The following is a 23,236-nucleotide window of genomic DNA, read 5'->3' on the forward strand; positions in this document are numbered from 1 at the left end:
TTGCTTTGCTTTCAAACAAATTATTGAGAAATATTCTTTGATATTACAATCAGCAACCATTCTCTGTGCAATTCATTTAAGATCACATAATACTGTAATGATAACATTTCCTCCTCAGATAGTTCCTTGTTCTTCCAGAAGATTGAGATTTGATAGAGGTATACATAATGATGAGGGGTATAGACAGGGTAAATGCAAGCAGCCTTTTTCCACTGAGGTTGGGTGGGACTACAAATGCAGGTCATGAGTTAAGGGCAAATGGTGAAAAGTTTAAGGGGAACATGAAGAGAAACTTCTTCAGAGGGTCATGAGAGTAGGGAACGAGCTGCCAATGCAAATGGTGAATGCAAGCTCAATTTCAAGGTTAAGAGGTTTGGATAGGTACATGGATGGTAGGGCACGGAGGTCTAAGGTCCTGGTGCAGGTTGATGGGAGAAGGCAGATTAAAAAGGTTTGGCATGGACTACATGGGCAAAAGGGCTTGTTCCTGTGCTGTACTTTTCTATGACTCTATGACTGTAACCCAAATTATCAAACCTCAACATATTAACACACTGAACCAGCACTCGATGCTGATGCAAGTTCTGCATTGTTTGACCACAGTCCCCAATACCTGGGCTATTTCAAGACACTTGCTGGACATTGATTGAGAAGCCTCCTTTGAAGAAGCAATTGCAGATTCCACAAACAATACAATTCTACAACATCTCTTCCAAACTCATATCAAGCCAATGTATTCAGCAAACTATCTCAAACAAACTGCTATAAGGTCAACACCATTTTCATCAGAATTTTGATCCCAGTTGCTAAATGTCTATTGTTGAACTATGCAGATTGGCATAGTGAAGTTATGCCATTCGACTCGCTTAACCTGCTCTATGTATCTTTTCTCCTCGTTTGGCCAGAGCCAGCGAGTTTTTTAAAAATCATCCTTTAGGTCTTGACACCCAAAGCTACAATCAAAGTGGTCTCCTTCCTTTTGACATCTCATTTGCAGAGAGAGAAAAAAATGTCCTATCCTTTCCAAACATCAATTCCACAATTTGATTGAATGGGTAGAAACTGAAATAGCCCTTCTGGTCATCTCAGCCTGAATTATGGCTGGACACAGCTGACAGAATCAGAGAAAAACTGAATTAATTATGTATCACTCAGTTTTGTAAAACAAACTGTTCATTTTCTGCAGCTACAGAACAAAGAGATGTTGAAAGAAATCAGAATGATTTTTTTCCCCTCACTTCCTTTCCCGTACTGATGAGGGATCTTGGACCCAAATGTCGACTGTTTATTCATTTCCAAAGATGCTGCCTGACTTGCTGAGTTCTTCCAGCATTTTGTGTGTGCTGCTCAGGATAACTTGTCTTTCAGCATTAATTTCATAAAGGGAATCCATTTTTATACCCATAACCATAGGGGTTAATCATTTTATCTGCTGCTTATTACCAAGGATCAATGAGCACCATTCTGTCTTTGCAGATATTTACAAGACTCACTTTGTTCAGATCACTGGCATTCAATCATGTGTTACTATACATGAGGTCATTTTATTTTGCATGAATATCTGACCAATAGAGGGAGCTCATGACAAATAATAAAAGAAAGCTTGTTTCTTAAAAGATTTCCCCAGCCTGGTCAGACTTTGATGACATTACGACTGATCAGTTTGTTGACTAAATTCTATTTACTTTTTTTTAAAATCCTTACAACCTTTGATTCCCATTTTGTCTGTGACATGATTCTATGAAGTTGCAAATGCTGCAGCCAAAGTATAGACATAAGAACATCTACACATAGCAGTGAGATAATAAACACATAATCAACAAATGTTTATCTCTTAATCCATATGTAAATAGATTGATTAAACAGATGTTCAGGATAGCATCCAGAGGGCATATGTACAAAATTAAGGGAAGGAAGTGTAGGGGAGACATCAGGGGTAAGTGTGTTTTTTTTTTACACAGAGGGTTGTGAGTGCCTGGAATGACTTGACAGGGATGGTGGTGGAGGCCAAAACATTAGGGGTATTTAAGAGCCTCTTGGACAGGCACATGGATGAAAGAAAAATAGAGGATTATGGGGTAGTGTGGGTTTAGTACTTTTTTTAAGGATTATATGGGTTGGCACAACATGGAGGGCTGAAGGGCCTGTACTGTGCTATAGTGTTCTATGGTTCTATAGTTCTATGATAGTTCCCATGCCATTTTTAAGCATTCCCTGAGATTTTGTTTCAAGTTGAGTTATCAGGCAAAATCTTACTTCAGCCTCAACAACCTTCAGGCCATGCCACTGAGAGACTTGTACTAACATTACTTTGGGACTGTATTGCACTTTAGGATAACTATATGTGCTGCATCATGGCTGTATGTGCTGTGTGTAACTGTATGTACTGTGTTTTGCACCTTGGCCCTAGAGGAACGGCGATAAGTTTAGCTGTATACATGTGTTTGGCTGAATGATAATAAACTTGTTTAAACATGAAATTGATACTGGGCAAGTATCACAGACAAATGCACTACTAATTGTGGGGACAGGGGTGTGTGTAGAGTGGGGAATGCAGAGAAAGAGAGAGCTTAAATGTGGAAGATAGGATCTCCAAAATTCAAGAGATGGCAGTTGAAGAATTACATAAAGGTTGGGTAATTACAAGATTTTCAGAGGCCTTAGGGATGCTAACATTCAGTCTGGAAGAAATAAAGCCTTAACAAGATTTGAACACATGGCCCTTGTCAGCTCGAGTTTATTTCAATCGCGTACCTCGAGGAGACCATGTTCTTTTCACAATCAAAAACTTGGTGAAAAGTTAGACAATAAAACAAAATCAAAAATCAAAACAGGTGTTAAGTTTTCAAGTTATCGCAAGATACTGAGACATAACGTGCTTTGCCTTGACTCTTCAGAGCAAATTCTTGTTTAAAGAAAAGACTTGCAGCAATAATATACACAGATGTAAGTAAATGAGAGAAAATATGTTTATAAATGATCAAGTGAAATATCTGCTGAGAATAACAAAAATATGCTTCCTGTGAATCTATATGTACAGTGTCTGAAATACATCCTATGGAAATGTTTGTTTGATGATGAACTTCAATAAAAAAAAAATTACAAAAAAAAAGAAATACGTTCCCAAAAAAATTCCATGAATACTTTCAGAGATCATTTTTGTTAATCAAATGATGGTGGTAAGTGTGCACTAAAGAGTTGCCCAGACAGTTAATGAGCACTTGGTCAAAATGCAAAGTTCAGCAGTGTACAAGGTCAAGTTGTCCCATACTACTTCACCAGATCATGTCTTTTCATTCACAATTGTGATGTATGCAGACTAAGTGCATTAAATTACAGAGACAGGTGATTAATTGGTAGAAGGATAGGACAGAGACCTAGGAGAAATAATGTCAACATTTAGGAGGTCAGATGGGGTTGAGATGGGTTGGGATTCAAAGACAAGTGCCATAAGTGGGGTTCAAAACTGAACTGCAAGGCATTCTGAACCACTGTGAACATTCAGACTCTTATGACTGTTAGTATGTTAGTACTGTATGTCTGCCATAGTTAAAAGTACAAATTTCAAAGTGAATTTTATTATCAAAGTACAGTATATAGACTGTACAATCCTGAGATTCATTTTCTTGTGGACACACTCAGCAAATCTATAGAATAGTAACTATAACAGGATCGATGAAAGTTCAACTAGACTGCAGAAGACAACAAACTGTACGAATGCAACTATAAATAAACAGTAATAAATAATGAGAACATGAGTTAATGATATAAAGAGTCCATGAAAATGAGATTGTTGGTGTGGGAACATTTCAATAATGGGGCAAGTGAAGTTGAGTATAGTTATCTCCTTTTATTCAAGAGCCTGATGGTTGAGGGGTAATAATTTGTTTTGAGGCTGGTGTAGCAAGTCCTGAGGCTCTTGTACATTTTACCTGATGGCAGCAGGATCTAAAACGTTCTCCAAATTTGGGTGGTCTCAAGTTAAGTCCACTATTTTCCATGACAATAGATTTCTCATAGCTATTGAATTGTATAACCCAGAAATCTTCAAAAATTGGCTTCTGTTAATGAACACATTCTTTCCCAGTTCAGACCCAGATTTGGCACTAACAAAGACATATGGTGTTCTAAACTCTGATTCTCACCTAGAGACAGAACTTGCTTTAATACTGTAGCTACATTCATGGTTGCATGATTTAATGTTGCTGGGACTAAGAACCAGAGACTGATGCAGTGAAGCACACAATCTGGCCAAGGACAAACACAAGAAAGGCATTCACCTGAAATGCCAGCAGCATTTTTTTTTTGTCACAAGCTCTTTGGTGTCTATTAACCAGGAGTTCCATTTATTTCAATTAGGATCATCAAGTAGCTTCATAACATTGGCTTTATGCAGTTATGCCTGTTGGCAACTTTCTTAATTCCAAAGATTTTTTTCATAGGAAGGTGATTCAATTGCAATTAATTTGTTACTCTGGAATGGATTTTGCAGATTGAGGATAGCTATTGTGACCTCACTGTGACCTCAAAATGAGAAAGAATGCAGGAAACTACAAACCTGTTAACTCAGGTATTAGTTGTCAGGATAGTGTTGAAACTGATTACAATGGTGTAACACTTCAGAAATAATAATGAGCAATTCCGAAGGTCCAGTATCCCGAATGAAGAATTTCTCTTCACACAAGTCCTAATTGTCCTTTGCTTATTCAAATTCAAAGCTTCAAAGTACATTTATTATCAAAAAATGTATAAAATTTATCTCGTTGAGATTTGTTCACTCACAGGTGGCCACAAAGAAACCCTAAAGAACCCAATTAAAGAAAAAAAAACTACAAGACCAATACCCAATGAACAAGAGTAAAAGAATAACACACATATCATGCGAACAATTGAAGTGAACAACATTCCAAAAGTAACCAGATTTCTAGATTCTCAACCAGAGTAAACAGCCTCCTCATATCTATTCTATCAAGCTCTGAGACGCTTGTATATTTTAATCAGGTCACCCTACATTCTTTTAAACCCAAAAGGATAGATAATTAACTGACTTAGTCTCTCCGAATATGATAGAATCTACATCTCATGAATCCATTTGTTGAATCTTTGCTATGATCCCTCTGTAGAAACCAAAGTTCAAAATAAATTTATTAACAAGGTATGTACTGTATATATGTTACCACATACTACCTTGAGATTTATTTTCATGCAAGCATTTACTGAAAAAATAAGAAATATAATAGAATTTTATGAAAAAACCTATGCATAAACAAAGACTGACAAACACCAATGCACAAGGTGCAAAAAGGCAAACTGTGCAAATACAAATAGTACTGAGAGCATGAACTATAAAGATTCCTTGAAAGTGAATCTGTAGATCATAGAATTAATTCAGAGTAATGAGGAATGAAGTTATCCATGCCAGTTCAAGAGCCTGATGGTCCTAGGGTAATAACTGTTCCTAAACCTGGTGATGCGGGATCCAAGACTTTTGTACCTTTTCCTTGGTGATCGTAGCGGGAAGAAAGTCTGGCTTGGATGCTGGGGACCTTGGTAATGGACCTTGTGCAGCACTCTATTTAAACAGCAAAATAGACTGTTCAGGCATGGAATCCAAAATTAAACTCCAATGTGGTCCCACTCAGGTCCTAAATAATCATAACAAGATATTATTACCTATAAGCTCAAATCTTTTTGCAAATAAAAAAATCAACATGCCATTTCACTCCCTAATTACTGGAGCAGTATGCATTTCAATACAGTGCCATTAAATCTGGCGTTCATGATTTTTTTTTGCTGTTTTCCTTTGCTTCTGCTGCCTACTCGTTTTGTTTAATACATTTCTATCTTCCACTTTTGCATTATTCTTCTTTCCCTCCTGTGTCTCTTCGCAAGCTCCAACTGCCAATCTGGTTTACACCCACCTCAAAACCTTGATCAAATCACAGTGTGTGGAGAGTAGTTCCATTCCTGTTGGGGAAATAGCCTGTGAGATCAGAACAGGCTTCCCATAGCTCAGCTATGATCCCAAGTTCTCAGAAAACTGAAGCCCTCGTTTTACACCATCTCTTTGGACAAAATCACTTGCAATAGTGGGTATGCAGCCACAATCCTGTACTGATTGCAAACCTCTTTGTACTCTTAAAAGTCCACAAACCTAATGACCCTTGTCTAGATTATATACAACTGTGTGTCCTCATGGCTGAGAACTTATTTTACTTCAAATGAAGACATTTCCTTCTGATTTCAAATCTCAGCTATAAATTCCAATATAGATACCACTGAAAACTCTATAAAACCACTAACATACAAAATTTAGAATCAGTCATACATGCAATTCGTCTTATTATTTTAATGATTAGCCTTACAATAACTTCTATGTAAATTACATGTAACCCTGAGGTTCGGCCAGCATACATTTGTCTAGGGGAAGACAGCCTCTGGCCCCGCCAAACTGAGAAATCTCGTTTGTGTGGATGATGCGTGATGTGTTGCCCGGTTACAAATCCGAACCACAAAATATTAGACAGTACACCGTATGAGATTAGACTATTGAAGTTTATAAATCACACACTGTTCTCCCGGTGCCACGTGGGCCAGCCTATCTGGTGGTGTCCTAATCCTATGAGACCTCTGCACCCCCTCACCTAACTCTTCAGGTTCAGACACTACTGGGGAGACTTCTGGCCTACCTGGCAAGGCCTCTCCCCCAACCTATCACACATGCCCTGTCCCGTGGCCAAGCGCCACCTCATCCCTTACAGGGTCCCACTGCAACCCAGGCTGTCCCCCCCATACTTCACTTGATTCAGTGGGGTAAGGGCTGGAAGTCTCTTCCTCAGTCAATGGGGAGTTAGCAAAAGGCAACATACACCACACATCCAGGTTCTCATCCACCAAATATGTATCACTCTCAGGAGTGGAGACCAGCATAATCTCGCCTGCTGTGGATCCTGCAGTCGCCCCATGTTTCCGCAAAGTCCTCTTACAAGGTGTAGGCTCCAAGTTGGGCTCTGGGCCTACCTGCACTTCTTGTCCCAGGGCAGCAGGTGGTTCCGATGGAGAATCCTGTCATGGTCATTCCCATCCTCTGGTTTCACCCAGAAAACTAGCAGGTTTGGCATTTGACTCTCCATCACATAGGGCTTAGCCACCCAGCAGTCCACCAACTTCTGTTTCCCAGGTAGCCCCAAATTCCTTATGAGGACCCAGTCTCCCGGCACGAGTTGGGAGAACATCATCTTTTGATCATACATCCTCTTACTTCCTTGATTCTGCTTGGCAGCTGTGACCCCAGCTAATTCAAAAGCACTTTTCAGCTCTTTGCTCATGTCAGACACATACTTCAGATAAGCCTTCAGCGGTAAGTCCCCCTCATCACTTGCAAAACAAGGGTCAACGGGCAACCTTGCCTCGCGCCCAAACATCAGGTAATATAGTGAATACCCAGTAGCTTCATTTTGAGTACAGTTGTAACAGTGAACCAGATGCCCAATATATTGACTCCACTTGCTCTTCTTGCTGATTTCCAGGGTCCCAAGCATGTCTAGCAAGGTCTAATTAAAACTCTAGGGCTGGGGATCACCCTGCAGGTGAGGGTGTAGTCTTCAAGTGTTTGACCCTATGCACACCCAGTAGCTCACGGATGAGCCTGCTCTCAAAATCCTGTCCCTGATCACTATGTACATGCCTGGGAAGGTCATTATAAATGAAATACTTCTCCCATAACACTTAGGCAACTGTGGATGCCCTCTGGTCTTTGGTAGGAAAAGCCTGAGCATATCTGGTGTAGTGATCCGTGATGACGAAGACATTTGCCGTGTTGCTGGCATCGGGTTCTACTGACAGAAAATCCATACACACCAGGTCCAGGGCCCACATTCTGCAAGTGGGACAAGGGAGCTACCCATGTAGGCAGCAGCTTCCAGCATATCCATCAAATGCACGACTTGCAGTATTCTTCAACCTCTGTCTTCATCCGGGGACAGTAAAGCTGGTCTCTGAGCGATCCACAGGACTTTTCCACCCTCAAATGTCCAGAATCATCATGAAGTGACTTCGACACAATCCTCCGATACCTCTCCGGCAGAACCAACTGGCAACACTGAGGTCGGTCCAGGGCTGACATGACCCTGTATGAGATCTGGTTCCGCTACTCCGACCGAGGCTATTCTCACAGTAATGAAGGCACCGCCATCTTCTTCACCTGAGCAGGTCTCCCTTTTCGACCACTGACCAAATGGTACTAATGACTCGCTGAGCAGCTGCCACTTCTCCAGAATTCATTTCCAGCAGCTGATTTGTCTTCAGAGCAGTCAGGTTACAGTAAGTCTGGGGGATGGCATCATCAGAAGCTCCCAATTGATCCACCGTTTCATCCTGCCCCTCTTTTTGCCTTTGCCTTCATGGTGATGGCAAACTGACACATGGCCTTCAACCCAGGGGCAGAAATGCTCTCCTACTCCTCGCCCCTGACCAGTCCCTCATGCGCTCAGCGGGACCAAAGCATCAGTATCAATGTTCTGGCTTTCCGGCCGGTACTTCAGGCTGAAAGCATAGGCAGACATCACTGCCAACCACCAATGGCCTGTGGCATTCAATTTCACTGAGTTCAGGGTATAAGTTAGGGGGATGTTGTCTGTTCTCACCTCAAACTTGGTCCAGTAGAGGTAGTCTCTCAGCTTATCTACCACCACCCATTTCAACGCCAGAAATTCCAACGTGTGTGGGATAGTTTTTCCATGGAGGGTGACAGACTCCAGCTGACAAATGCAATGGGTCTCAGCCAGTGCCCTGATCTTGATACGGGACCCCCCCTCCAAACTTTTGGCTGGCATCAGCATGCGGTATGTAAGGCAACTGGGGGGTCTACAAAAGCCAGCACCGGCACCTAGGTCAGCAGCTCCTTCAATGATTGAAAGGCCTCTTCACATTTTGCATCCCACCTCGATCCAAAGAGGTCCAATGGTCTAAGATACACTCCACTCTCTTGTCCTTTTTCTCCCTCCCTTTCTTCCCCAAGGGAAGGTAACCACACAGAAACTGATTCAATGGGTGACTTACTTTTGTATAGCCCTTCAAGAACCTCTGATAACCACAGAACCTGATGAACGAGCGCAGAGCACTCACAGTCTGGGGTCTTGGCCAAGTGGTCACCAGCTCTGTCTTAGCTACTCCATCCCGTGAGTGTACGTGCTCAACATAGCTAAGAGATGTTTTGCACAACTGGCAATTGTCCAGGGAAAGTTTTAAACCTTCAGCTTTCAGGTGACCAAGCACCTTCAGTAGCCTCGCTTCATGGTCCACCAAGGTGGATCCAAACACTATGAGATCATCCAGTTACATCAATACCTCAAGCAAGTTCAAATCCCCCACTGTCTTCTCCATGAACTGCTGGAAAGATGCAGAGGCTCCCGATACACCCTGGGGCATCCTTTCGAACTGAAAGAATCCCAGGAGACATATAGACACCCATCTTCTTTTTGTTGGCCTCACTCATGAGGATCTGGTAATATCCACTCCTCAAGTCCAGCACACTGAACCACTTTGTACCACTCGGACAGAACAGCGTGTCCTTGATTCTCGACTCGGGACCGTATACTGGTCAGGGATGGTGCGCATTTCAGAGTCCTATAGTCCATGCACATCCGTATCTTCCCATTCTTCTTTTGGGCCATTTCTTTTGGGTATTCATAAGGGCTTCTGGACTCAGTGATGATTCCAGCTTCCTTCAACTTACACAAATGCTGCCAAACGTCCTCCACTTCAGAAAAAGGCTGACTGGCCCCTGCAGAACGGGGTATCCTCAGTCACCTGGATAACGTGATGAGCGCTCTTGGAACAACCCACATCAAATTGTCAGTTAATTGACAGTGTTGGCTAAGAGTTGGCAAGTCTTCACAGCACCCACCATATCAGCGGCCCGCCCACTCAAACTTTCAACCAATCCTGTTGCTTTACATCATCAAGGCACTGCCACTCATCTATCAACTGAGAGGTCTACTCCGCCCAAGTCTCATACTACTCTTCTCCTTTAGGGATGGGTTTTATTCCAGAGAACAGGCAGAGCCGACCATAGCTGGGACTTTGAACCTGGGCATTTACTTGCCAGAGAAGCAAGGGCAGATACTACCTCAGAATTGACACTTTTCACTGGGGAGCAGGGACTAATTAGACATTCCAAATCCAACCACTCCTTCCCCTCGCTCCTCAGAAATGGTAGAACCCTGTCTTCGAAGTCTCTGCCCCCAACAATGGGAAGCTCTATTGGGACTCGGCCCACTCTGCTACATTCCCCTCCTCCCTGACAGTATGGGCAGAGAATGGCCCTGCCTCACCTGAGGCACTGATAGAAGTGGCAGCTCCACCCCATTACGTCAGCGCTAATCTGAACTAAAACAAGATCTGAGCCCGCTATTTTATCAAGCCTCTGAGCTACAACCTCAACTTTGCCAGAAATCTTTAACAGTACTCAAAAATTGAATTCACAGTTCATGCGGGGTATGAATATGCACCCCACTCAACACACACGCATTAGTTATGGGTAACCCCACGGAGGCAAACCACCGCTCCACCCCAGCAGCATCCATCCCATACAGACTTAAATACATAACCTACTGGTTCAATACGCAGGGCAAACACACAGCATCCAACAAAATTAATCCCGGAATGATACCCCCATAACTGTAACCGAGGTTTGGCCAGAATACGTTTGCCTAGGGCAAGACAACCTCTGGCCCGGCCGAACTGAGAAATCTCGTTTGTGTGGATGCTGCGTGATGCGTTGCCAAGGTACAAACCCAAACTGCAAAATATCAGACAGTGCACCGTATGCAATTAAATGATGGAATTAATCTGACTATAGGGATAGTAAAGAAAACAAAAAGAAAAAGGGCTCATTTTAGTGAAACAGTTTGATATGCACGATGGAGATCACGGAATTATTCATTCGACCCCATCGACCTCCTCCGAGCGTCGCTGAGACCCTCACTCCGTCCACTCCGCCCGGCAGTGTACCAGCTCCTTCCATTCGCGTCTTCGCTCTTCATCTCTCGCTGACAAACGGCCGCAAAATCCCTGCTCCCAGACCCACAGGAAAGAACAACATACCTCTCATTGGCTACCATACATTCCAAAGGCCTCAATTATCTCTAGTCATAACCAAAACATTGCTACTACAGAGAAAACCTTACCTTAGCGATGGAATATTACAGAGCGGCCACTACATTAGCAGTGAAACCTTACAGCGTGTTACAAACAGCTGAGTCAATTTATTCCACACTTAAAGTAGCCCTCATTTCCTCCAATATCTAGGTGGCAGTATCAAAAACTAATTCCATTACAACTGGGTAGGTACAAGGCAACTTTGAACTTAGCAATCCATTGTTCCAAAGTGCTCACACTGACATGAAAGTCTAAACTGGGCATGAACCATCTAGATTTTTGCTGCAGGGGTCTGCAACACTAATTGCTCAGCAGCTCTATGTCTTGTACTCTAATATTTGGAAGTTTACATTACCGGTTTCATACCTGTTTGAATACTCTATTCCTTGCCATTATTAGCCTTTTCTGGAATCTATACTCACTTACGTCTCTAGACATTATATTTGCATCATTCATTATTTATTAAGAGAATGTATAAAAAATGCTATAATTAAAATCTTGAACAGACAAGATTCAGCAGATGCTGGAAACCTGGAGACATAGACACAGACACACACACACACACACACACACACACACACACACACACACACACACACACACACACACACACACACACACACACACACACACAGTGATGGAGGAACTGAGCAGAAATGACACGCACTTGGCAGCATCCATGGAGAGGTATAAAGAGGTATAAACAATTGGCATTTTGGACCAAGCCCTGTTATCAGGAATGGAAAGGAATAAGGAAGAAAACAGAATAAAAAGATGGGGGAGAGGGAAAGTTGTAGATAGAATCAGATGTGGGAAAAAGTGAGCAGGAGAGTTGTGGCGGGGTGGGGGGGGAGAATGAATTAAGAAGCTGGGAAGTGACAGGTGACAGAGGTACAGGACTAAAGAAGGAATCTGATAGGAGAGGGTAGTGTACCATGGAAAAAAGGAGGAGTAACACCAGAGGAAGGTGATGGGCAGGTGAAGAGAAGGGATAAGAGAGTCACCAGTCAGTGTACAGTTGGAACATGGCTTGTTCCACGTAACTGATGAAACGGCAGAATTAAATGCTCATGCCAGTTATATTACACACAACATTTGAGAAAATATCTTGGTTAGTAGTGCACATTAATTTTAGTGTGGTGACAGAATAATCAGATTATGCAATAATCTTTCAACTAGAGTGTGCATAACCTTGGCCAATGTACATAAGCTAATCACTGCAATTTTCTGCTCAGTGTTGGCAGAAGGTGACTTCCATCGCTGCCAGAGCCTCTTTCGATAGTTATTCCCATTGGCTTGAGTTTATATTAATGATCAGACAGGTTTGGCCCAAATTTTGCAGTCACATATGAACATTAGAAATAAAAGCAGAATGATGCTATGGTCCCTCAAGCCGACTTCATCATCCAGTAACATTACGGCCAAAATGATGTTGGATACTTCCCTGTCTCTTCTTAACTCCATGTTCAAAAGATTTAAAGTATCTCAGCTCTGAATATGTGCAACAGTGTGGCCTCCACAGATTTCTGGGGGAGAGAGTTCAATAATTTTACAGCCCTCTGAGAAAAGAGATTCTGTTTTTTCTCTGTCATAAGTGGTTAGTTAGAACTCTTCAGTTCTATGTTGCTCTCACATCCTCACGGCCACTACCTGGTCAAACTCCCTTTGAACTTTATCCGTTTCCATTAGGTCACCTCTCATTCTTCAAAATTCCAGTAAGCGGAGGTCTGATGTTCAACCTTCAGTCCAGGAATCAACCCACTGAACCTACTCTGGAAGTATGTCAATGCAAATACATCCCTCATTAATTAAAGGGAATTAAGACTGAGACGGGTTAATGAAAACTAACAGTTGACACAAGATTTCCTACAACTTGTACTCCAATAAAACAACAGTTGATCTTAAACTTGAAATCTTTTTGGCAATATCTTCCTTCTTTCCAACAGGATTTCAGCAGTGTGATGTCACCAAGTTGATTCAATAGCCAATGACAAATACAATCTCACCGATAACATTACAACTACCAAATGACATGCATTTAAAATGGCTACTAAAATATAGCAGCAATTTTTGAAAATATAGCAGCTAATTTGAATGAGAAAGCTTTCACAAGCACCAGAGAGGTATGATTTTGTTTTAGTTGATTGAAGAGAGAATGATTGTCTATGATATCATGTTGAAATCCTCCACTGTACTTTGAAATGTTCCTGTATGTCTCGTGTGCAACTGGATGGGTGGATAGTTCCTTACTGTAACATCTTTTCAGGCACACGGATGAAAGAAAAAATGGAGGGGTGTGTGGAAGGGAAAGGTTAGATTAATCTTGAAGTAGGTTAAAGGGTTGGCACAATAGTGTGGGCTGAAAGGCCTGTATTGTACTGTACTGATCTATATGTTCTGAGATGCAAAAATGCACAAATTTTAATTTACTTCCTTAACCATAGAACACTACAGCACAGAAAACAGGTCATTTGGCCCTTCTAGTCTATGCTGAAATTTATTCCGCTAGTCCCATTGACCATTAAAATGTCTGTTCAATAACGAATGGAACACAAGATAGGTGGAGGGTAGCACTGAGAACCTAGACAAATTGGAGGAATGGTCAAAAAACTGGCAGATGGATTACAGTATTGGGAAATGTATGATAATGCATTTTGGTAAAAGGAACAATAATGTGGACTGTTACCTAAATGGGAAGAAAGTTCAAACATCAGAGGTGTAGAGGGACGGGCATCCTCAGGGTAGAGTCTCAGAAGGTTAATTTAGGGGTTGAGTCTGTGGTAAAGAATGTAAGTACAATGCTGCATTTATTTCTAGGGGAATAGAATATAAAAACAAGGGAATAATGCGGACCGTTTATAAGGCACTAGTCAGACCGCTACTGGAGTATTGTTAACAGCTTTGGGCCCCATATCACAGGAAGGATGTGTAACCCTTGGAGAGAGTCCAGAGGAGGTTCACGAGGCTGATTCAGGGAATGAAAGGGTTAATATATAATGAGCCTCTGGCACGTTTGGGCCTCCTCACTGGCATTTAGAAGAATGTATGGGGATCTCATTGCAACTTACCAAATGTTGAAAGGACTTGATAGGGTGGATGTGGACAAGATGTTTCCTGTGGTGGGAGTATCCAGAACTAGAGCACACAGCCTCAAAATTGAGGGGCAACCTTTTAGAACAGAGGTAAGGAAGAATTTTTTTTGCCAGAGAGTAGTGAATCTGTGGAATGCCCTGTCACAGACTACAGCAGAGGTCAAGACCTTGTGTATATTTAAGGCGGAAGCTGATTGTTTCATGATCAGTCAGGGCATCGAAGGATATGGTGAGAAGGCAAGTGTATGGGGTTGAGTGGGATCCGGGATCAGCCATGATGGAATGGCGGAGCAGACTCGATAGACTGAATGGTCTTATTCTGCTCCTATGTCTTATGGAATTGCTGAAAATACAAAATATTACTTTTAAGTATATTTGGAAACATTTGCATTACAATAGGCTAAATGAAGTTAAAATATTTGGGACCAAATAGTTTACAAAGCAGTCATTATAACTTGAAAATGCCAATAAAATCTCACTCAAAAAAAAGGAATACTATTATTGAAAATCTTTGCTTCGTTGTGAGATAAAGGTTGTGGGGTCTTGCTGAATCATTGACAGCAACTTCAGCATTACTGTACAAAAATTCTGAAGATGTTTTCCGTTTCACAGAGCACTGTTGTGAATACAAAGTATTACCGGATGGCTTTCAGATATTTAAAATTTTCCTCACCTCTTATGATGGAAAACTCGTACTTTCTAAATTCATACTAGAGTTATCAATCAGAATTCAAATCCATTAAGAATTACACTGGGTCTTATGTCAATGCTACAAAATCAAGCTCAGATGCTTTTGATCCCTCTCCTTCAATGCCGAGTATTAACAGCAAATTGGAAGTGATTAGCTGGAGACTGACGGTCTTTATGCAACTGTGCCTGCTCACGTTCTTCCTGATGGAGTTTTATTATTAGATTTTATTCAGGTCTAATGCACTCTGACAGTAAAAATAGTACTCTACTCCACAAGTAGACTAAAGTCTGTTTAGAAGTCTTACATTTAATCACCAAGAATCGAATCTTTCATTGCTTCATTTCAAGTGAAGAGATCTGCAGTTGGATGAAAGGAGCTCCTCTGAATGGTGGCAAAAAGCAAGGGGCATTGCAATGGGTTATTAGCTCATGTTATATGATGCAGGCTACAAATGAAATAACTGTTCAAAGTAGATTTATTATCCAAGTACATACATGTCACCATATACAAACCTGGGATTCATTTTCCTGTAGGCATACTCAATAAATGTATAATAGAATTAATGAAAGAACGCACCATCGTGAACGTTCAACCAGTGCACAAAAGACATAAACTGTGCAAATACAAGATAGAAATAATAATAGTAATAACAAGCAATAACTATGTTGTATTTGGTGTGTGGTAGATATGCAAAGTTTCGTGATCAGTCAGCAATGACCACTCAGTAGATTACTTTATAACAACAGTTTTGTGAGTGCCTCTGCTTTGTTTAACTATCTTGCTGCGGTTAAATGCAGGTACATCTCCAACTGGAAAGGAGCATTGGGATTAGAACCAGTGGCTTAAGTAATTCCTGAGGACTTTGCTTCAAAAAAGGCAAAAGGCAAAAGAACAGTCACCTATATATTTTGGGGTTGCATTTCTTAGGTGAAATGAACAAGACAAGGGAGTTCCTCTAATCTGACAGACCAAGGAACAATCCAAGCAGATACTAATGTGGCAGTAGGAGAGAGTAGTCCAGGGCTCTGTAAGGGAGAATCCTGCCCAAGAAAAGCTCAGTAACCTAACAATGGTAGTCAAAAATTGAGAATGGATCATCAGATAATATTCTTTAGCACTGGATCACCATGCTTACGTTTGACTCAGCGCATCACACACTAACAATTTCTGTCAGTCTTCCAAATGCCCTGCTCAGTCTCACATACTTATTGCTTCTTTGGGCTCCAAAACCATATCCCAAAGCTTGCAAGCACTGCCAGTTCTTCAATCAATACAGGCAACGCACCAGAGTACATTGCACAACACTGACCAATGTAGCATTGGGTACATTCCAGACTAACTGCAGAGTTAGAGAGCGAGATGTCTTGCCAATGCAGCTTTTCTCTGCAGTCAAATATGCTGCTATAAGTGCAGTTAGAAGCAACCTGCACCACATGTGTTCATTCTCCCTGCTTCTCGGTGATGAAGCAGATGACAATACACTCCACTCTCCTGGAGTCCAGACTGTCTTAATCTTCATCACAATATTTAAAAAAAAAAATTGCAGTTGCATATTGTTCCAGACTGGAAAAAGACAGATGCATAACAATTGATGCCCACTAGGAATGTAAAGTCTACTGACAACATGGTTCTCACCCAGCTCAGAGGCTGCAGGGTGTAGCTCATCTTTGCCCAGATTGTCCTACTGAGTCATTATCTCCAAAGGCCTTTCTCCTCACTGGGCAACATATGGGAGACAGCTTCGTGAACATTTATGGCTTGCCTCTTAGGGACTTACTGCTTCTCTCTTCTGATAGATTCTGACTTATTTATTTATATCCTGTGCATTGAAACATACACTGAAACTTCCATTTACAACTAACACAACCTAATAGTTGCTAATAAAACAATTAGGTCTGAGCCACGATCTCGACGAGACTGCAGCTCACCACCATTTTGATTGGAATAGTCAAGATGATATTGCCATCCTAATAGGTCTCCTTGCTGTGCCTGCCTTCAAGTTCAATTGCCACATAATGCTGTAATCTAAACTGGTTGGTCACTGCCGCACAAAGAGCAACAATCTGCTCAGATATGACAACACAAAATCTCCACTCCTTCAACTCCACTTCGGTTAATGTCAAAAACTGCACAAAATCTGGAAAGTCGTTTTCCGTCCAGCACAAATTAATCAGCAACACCCTAAAGTAATTATTTATCCCTTTGCATTGGACAGGTAGAGAGGTCTATCCTGCTGCCATCCCACATAGCAGACATATTGGGTACAATGGTAGCTACATAACTGATGTCCATTTCAACCGTGCAGCTGATTCTGCATACTTCCAGTTCTCAGGTACATCACCGACATAATTGCTCTTCAATGAACAAGAGGCAACCCAAACGGTGGTCACCACAGAGTTGAACTCTGTAGTCATGTTCTTCTTAAGATCATAACACAGAGGGAAGTAGGCCATTCAGCCCATCTAATCTCCTCCAAAGTTCCATCATGGCTGATTTAGTATCCCTCTCAAACTTATTCTCCTGTCTTTGCTCCATAACCTTTGATGCTCTGACAAATCAAGAACCAATCAAACTCCACTTTAAATATACCCAATGACTCAATTGCATTTGAAGTACATTTAAAGTGCTAGCAATCTTTATTGCAAGGGAAGATTACGATTGGTACTTATAACATTAAAATGTCAGGGTACACACGATTTTCTCAAAGTAAAAGTTCAGCTGCTAAAATAACATAAGACCATAAGACATGGGAGCACAAATGAGCCATTTGGCCGATTGAATCTGTTCCGCCATTCCATCATGGCTGATTTATTATCCCTCTCAACCCCAGTCTCCTGCCTTCTTCGCATAACCCTTGACACTCTCACTATTAAGTCCACAAAATAACATCTTTCCACAAAGTTAATATATTTCTAGTATTTTGTTTGACTAAATCCTAACCTGAGGATTAGTTTATTTTACCCATATTTAGACATTAGGTGCTTCCTTTAATCCCTCCTCTATTATATTAGCAATGTTATATTCATAACACTAAAGGAATTTTCTACTGTGATTTATTCTGTGATGGCATTTCTATAACAGCTGAGGCTTTTCTGGCTGATTATCTTATATTAATGAAAAATTATGAAAATAGATGTTTTAGAGAGTACTCAATCGTAGTCTGATTTTTCCTGCCACTAATTAATGCCAACCTTGACAAAAAAGGTGGCATAATTTTTTTTCAACTTCAAATTGATCAAAATCTACAAAACTCAAATCACATTTATCTCACAGCACTTTCTCAATTACACTGTGCCGTCCATTGGGAATTTTGATCTTTTTTGCCAGAAGTTTGAAATAATTTGGATTAAAACTTTTCTGAAATGGTTAAACTGAACAGCAGGACTTGGAGATGTGCTTTGGAAATCAGATGAGGCAAACCAGACTACTTGAGTTGAAGGAAATTCATTTAACAGACCAGTGATTTTCCATATCCATTACACTTAGGAAACCCTGCTTACTTGAGCTCAGCAGGGTTGGTTGGCAGGAAACTTTAACTAGTTCAATTGCCATTGCTGAACTGTGAGCAAGTGAGACTAGGAAGTGCCAATATGAAGATAGGGTAGAAAGCACAAGGTCAGATGAACAAAATGGAACTGGGACACATTTATACAGTCAAGACATGAAATCTGACTAATAGAGGAGAAGCATAGCACACTCAGACAGGTCAGAATCAGAAATCAATGAAGATTGTGTTATTAATGCTGTCACCATGGAGTGCAAAGAGTGCTTTGCTGTTTTTAAAAATCTGAATTGCAAGAAGTCAGTGAACATTATTGCTGCTAATTTCATGTCCACCTACTGATTCTAAAGTACTGCAGTTTGATGATTCACACAAGATCTTGCCTCAATAAATTGTTAATCAAGCTGCCTTTAATAAGACTGGAAAAGTGCAAGTTGTCTCACACACACAGCATTCTGGCATTCACTTCATATAACACAGAGCCTCCATTGTTCGAGACTCGAGATGTGCTATCACATGACTGCATATTCGCACGGTAAAGGAAAGTTCATTGATCATAAGGAGCAAGGGGTTAGCCACGCCGATTCTAAAGACGACTTCCAATAACGGAAATAATGCAATGTCACCAACTTGAAATGTTTAACTGTTTTTCTCTCCACAGATGATGCCTGCCATTTTCTATTTTAAAATTCAGATTTTCAGCATCCAATTACTTTCCTATACCAAATTCCTCCCTCATTAAGTATAAGGTTTGTGTTTTTCACTGCTAATTTTCTCCTAAAAAAAAGTATGGTGTACCTTATCTTTAAATGTACCCAAGCTATTTATCCCAACTGTACTAAGTGATAGCAAGTTCCATATCCTCTTTCTTGAATTCAGTCATGGATTTATTGGCATTGCCCAATAATCAAGACACCTGCCACAAACTACTGTTAGAAAAACACATAGATAGTCACGCCACTATACTTTTAAGTGAACATTGATCAATATGCAATCCACTCTCCATTCCTCCCTTGTTTGTGGATTTCAATACATCGTTTATAATCCATCAAGATTCTACATTGATGTATCTTCTCTATTCATTGCTAAATAAGGTAATATGGCACATCTTAATCATAGATGCCCACCCCAGATCATCCAGAGAAATATAATAAACATGCTGATTATTATTAAAATTCAAGTTTAACATTTTCCTTTATATTAATAAAACTTGCATCCTAAACAGTTAAAATTAAGTTATTTTGCTTTAAAAAAAATAGAATTGAACAAAACAGTCTCCATGATGGCAGCCTCTACTTGGGCTGGTATTGGTATCTATTAAATTTGCTGCTCTTTAAAAAGCTATTGGGTGCAGGGTGAATACAATTAATAGAAAGGGTTAAGTTCAGCTACTGAATTTTGGATCTGTGGTTATTATGCATCATTTTGGGATTCCTTCCTGGTCACAGCCACTGAAATGGCTGAAAGCATTTTCTAATTTGTACTCTGCAATGGCAGAGCAAGGAAGTCTAGAAATAGGTCATATTTCTTACAGCATTGAAATGCTACTTTTAAATTATGATGAACACATTAACACCATAAGGGAAAGAATACAAATAGTTAAACTAGATTAAGTCTATGAATTACACAATAGTGTTGGAAGCTCATGTACAAAATAACCTGAAGTTAGGTTAATTAGCCTCGAAGCCAAAATACAATGATTTTAATTACACGTCTGAATAGGGCCCTGATAACTAACTTAACAGATAGGAGATAAACCAATCAAATAATAGATAGATTGTAATAAGCCTTTCATTTCCAAATTATACCAGGAATAATTAAGGAAAATAGTGATTCTTTATGACCTTGTACTTGCTATCTGTCTTATAATCTGCTTTTGCAGATTTGTATGAAGTAGTGAATATTCACATTGACATTAAGAATTTTGTACATGATCTCAATTTTAAATTTGTTAAAGACTGGATTTTAGGAATTGAGATGTTTAAGAATTGAATATTAAGGTAAAAATAATTTCTTTGCAAAATGAATCCAAATAAACTTCAGTACCAATGCACATAATGTTATATTGAAATATCAACTTTTAGATTCAGTACAATAAAATGTGCAATAAAATCTAATTACTTCGACTATTTTGTTAATTAGCATACTAAAAATATGAAATTATAATTAAAATAGTGAATTGCTGTGGAATCTAGAGGGAAGTATGAATACTTCTGACTAGTATTTCACCAACGTCCAAGCTTATTTTTACATACTTTAATATAGCTACAAATCGCAGTTTAGGATAGACACATTACATGCCCACAAAGTGTTAAACCCATGCTCAATCAGAACATTGAGAACTTTAAAAGTTGGAGATAAAATATTTCTAAATGTGCGGCTAATACTATTGGCATTGCTCATTTTCCTCATTTGTCACCTTAACGGTGAAAACACAAAATAATTATTTCTGACTTTAGAGAAAATGGACAGTTTCTCTATGGCTGATGCATTCTCAATCATCCAGAGTGCACGAGCATGCCCAGTATTAATGAAGTCCTCTAATGAGAATTTCTTCTCAATGGATCTTCCAGACTGATCTAGCACTGGGATTCGTAAGCAATCGGGAAGCGAACACACGGTGGTTACTGATATGTAACAGGGAGCATCAATATAATGGGATTATTGTTCAATGATCACACCGTACTGAGTGCAACTATTGTATCTCAACTGACAATAGGCGCGTTAAGAAAAACTCCACATTCAACATTTTTAATCTAAACATATGAGAAAAAGCTTCCAGCGTGGTGGGAGGGCTTGGGGCGTGTAATGCTATTTTAGAATTCAACCCTTTATCGCAGTTCACCCGTCAGAGATGCCGACAAGCACCTTGCAATAATTCATATCAGAGGAGACTCGTGCTGAATTCCCTTCAGTATAAATTCTTGCGCATAGAATGGTGTGAAAATTAGAAATTCCTTATGAAAAGAAGTGTAGTCTTATCAACTATTTGGTCTTGACAGGAAAGGCGAAGATTGCGAGTCTTATTTTAAATAATTAACGCACATCGAAACGGCACAGCGGATGAAATGACAGGGGCTTCACGTTGGCGCCTGTGTGCAGTGACAGCGATAAGGGAGTTAAAAGCGGGTTCCGCACAGCCGACCGTCTCATTATCTGCAGCTCATTAGGAAACTGCAGCGAACCGGCGGTTTCCCGGAGAGAGGAAAAATAAGCTTGGCCATCCGTTACTTCAGCTCTCAACCCTAAACAAAGCACAAAAGCTTGGAAACGGAAATTTAACCCCCTTTTATATGCTTTGCCAGACCCCCTTACTACTCGGTCGCTGGATGGATAAATTGACTCAACTAAACAAATAAATGCACGTATATTTAAATGAAAAAAAATCGAGCCGAACTCACAGATTAATTTCCCTTGCTCCCGTTTCCACGTCTCTTTTAGTTCCCAAATCTCTCCTCCCCTCTCAGCAGAGAAATGCACATCTGCAATTTCAAATCAATTTCCGGCATGGCATTCCCGTCCGCTCCGCAGAAATATCCAAAAGGCACGTCTCTTCATTCACTCCATCTTTCCCTGGCCATCGGCCCCTCTCTCCTTCTCCCGTGCAGTCTATTCTCTCTTTAAAAAGCGGCATTCATCTCTTTTTCCCAAACTCAAAGAGCCATCACATCCCAACTAGAATTCCCCTCTCCACTCAAGGAATCGGAATCTTTTAGCGTGTTATCCCGGCTGCCCGTGTCTGAACGCCAACAAGCCTCTGTTTGCTTTTTCTTTAAATATACATACGTTACTCCCAGAACAACTTTCTTTCCTCCTCTACGAGCTGATTATATTTTCCAATCACAAAGCAGTGCGGTAAGGATTTTTTTCTTTTTCTCGGTTCCCGTGGCCCTTTAATTCTCCTCCTTTCCTTCGCGCTCTCTTTCATCTCACATCAGAGATAAGATCGGCCGGTGCAATCCTCAATTTCATTTTCTTCTTCCTTTCTCAATTCCACCGGCAGAGCACAGCATCCAAGCCCAGGCGCTGATTTCCTTCGCCCCTCTGCTCTCTCCTTCGGCTGTAGAACAAGCTCCTTCCGACAGTTCTTCCTCGCATTTCATTCTCCTTATCTTGGCACCATCAGGACACAGAGCGATCCTCCCAAATCTCTTCTTTTCGTTTTATTCCACGCTCTATCCTTCCACTTCACCCTCCTCCCTTTGCGGCTCTTGAGTCACGGTACCATCTCCCAGACCGCCATCTACAAGTTAATCTCTCCTCTGAACATCATCAGTTTGGCTGACACCTTTAAAATGTCAATTAGTTTTCCCGGGGAGGAGGGGAGAAGGGGGAGGGAAGGGGCGGGTTGGAGAAATCCTAGGGAGTTTCAAATGCAAATCTCGCACTCCTTTAAAACCAGAAAGAGTTTTCTGTGTAACTGGATGAAATTCCAGCCCACATGTCCTTTACTTATTGATTAACATCCAGGATGATCTTGGATGCTTCGGCCCACATGCACTTTGCGCAGCTGTCTGCTTTCACTCTTTAGTTCTTTTTACTTACTCTTTCTCTCTCTCCTGATGGGGAAAAATGCCATTACCCGATTACCTCCCATCATCTTAGCACTGATTGGTCAATTGTATTGGCCCTTGACGTCGGCCAGGGAGCTTTTTGGCGGACGAACATCAAGCCACCACTGCCACCGTGCGGGCAATCTAAGCATATCAAGAACCCAAGCGAACGCAACCTTTATTCAGCAAAAAAAAGATGTTTTATTCGCATTCTCAAGGGGGAGATTCGGAGTTTGGT

General features: G+C 40.8%; 1 protein-coding gene across 6 annotated transcripts in view; it reads right to left on the reverse strand.

Moving 5' to 3' along the window:
* Positions 1 to 23,236, reverse strand: part of lrrc4ca (leucine rich repeat containing 4C, genome duplicate a) — a 1,033,148-nt gene that overhangs the window by 91,675 nt on the left and 918,237 nt on the right. For 2 of the 6 annotated variants that reach the window (XM_059975962.1, XM_059975965.1), the window contains exon 1: positions 21,847 to 22,977. The exons of 3 other annotated variants lie outside the window; for them this stretch is intronic. The gene's annotated coding sequence lies outside the window, so the exon portion shown is untranslated. One more of the 6 variants, XM_059975969.1, reaches the window with a different exon arrangement.

The sequence above is a fragment of the Hypanus sabinus genome, chromosome 7 (genome assembly GCF_030144855.1).
Source record: "Hypanus sabinus isolate sHypSab1 chromosome 7, sHypSab1.hap1, whole genome shotgun sequence".
Lineage (NCBI taxonomy): Eukaryota > Metazoa > Chordata > Chondrichthyes > Myliobatiformes > Dasyatidae > Hypanus > Hypanus sabinus.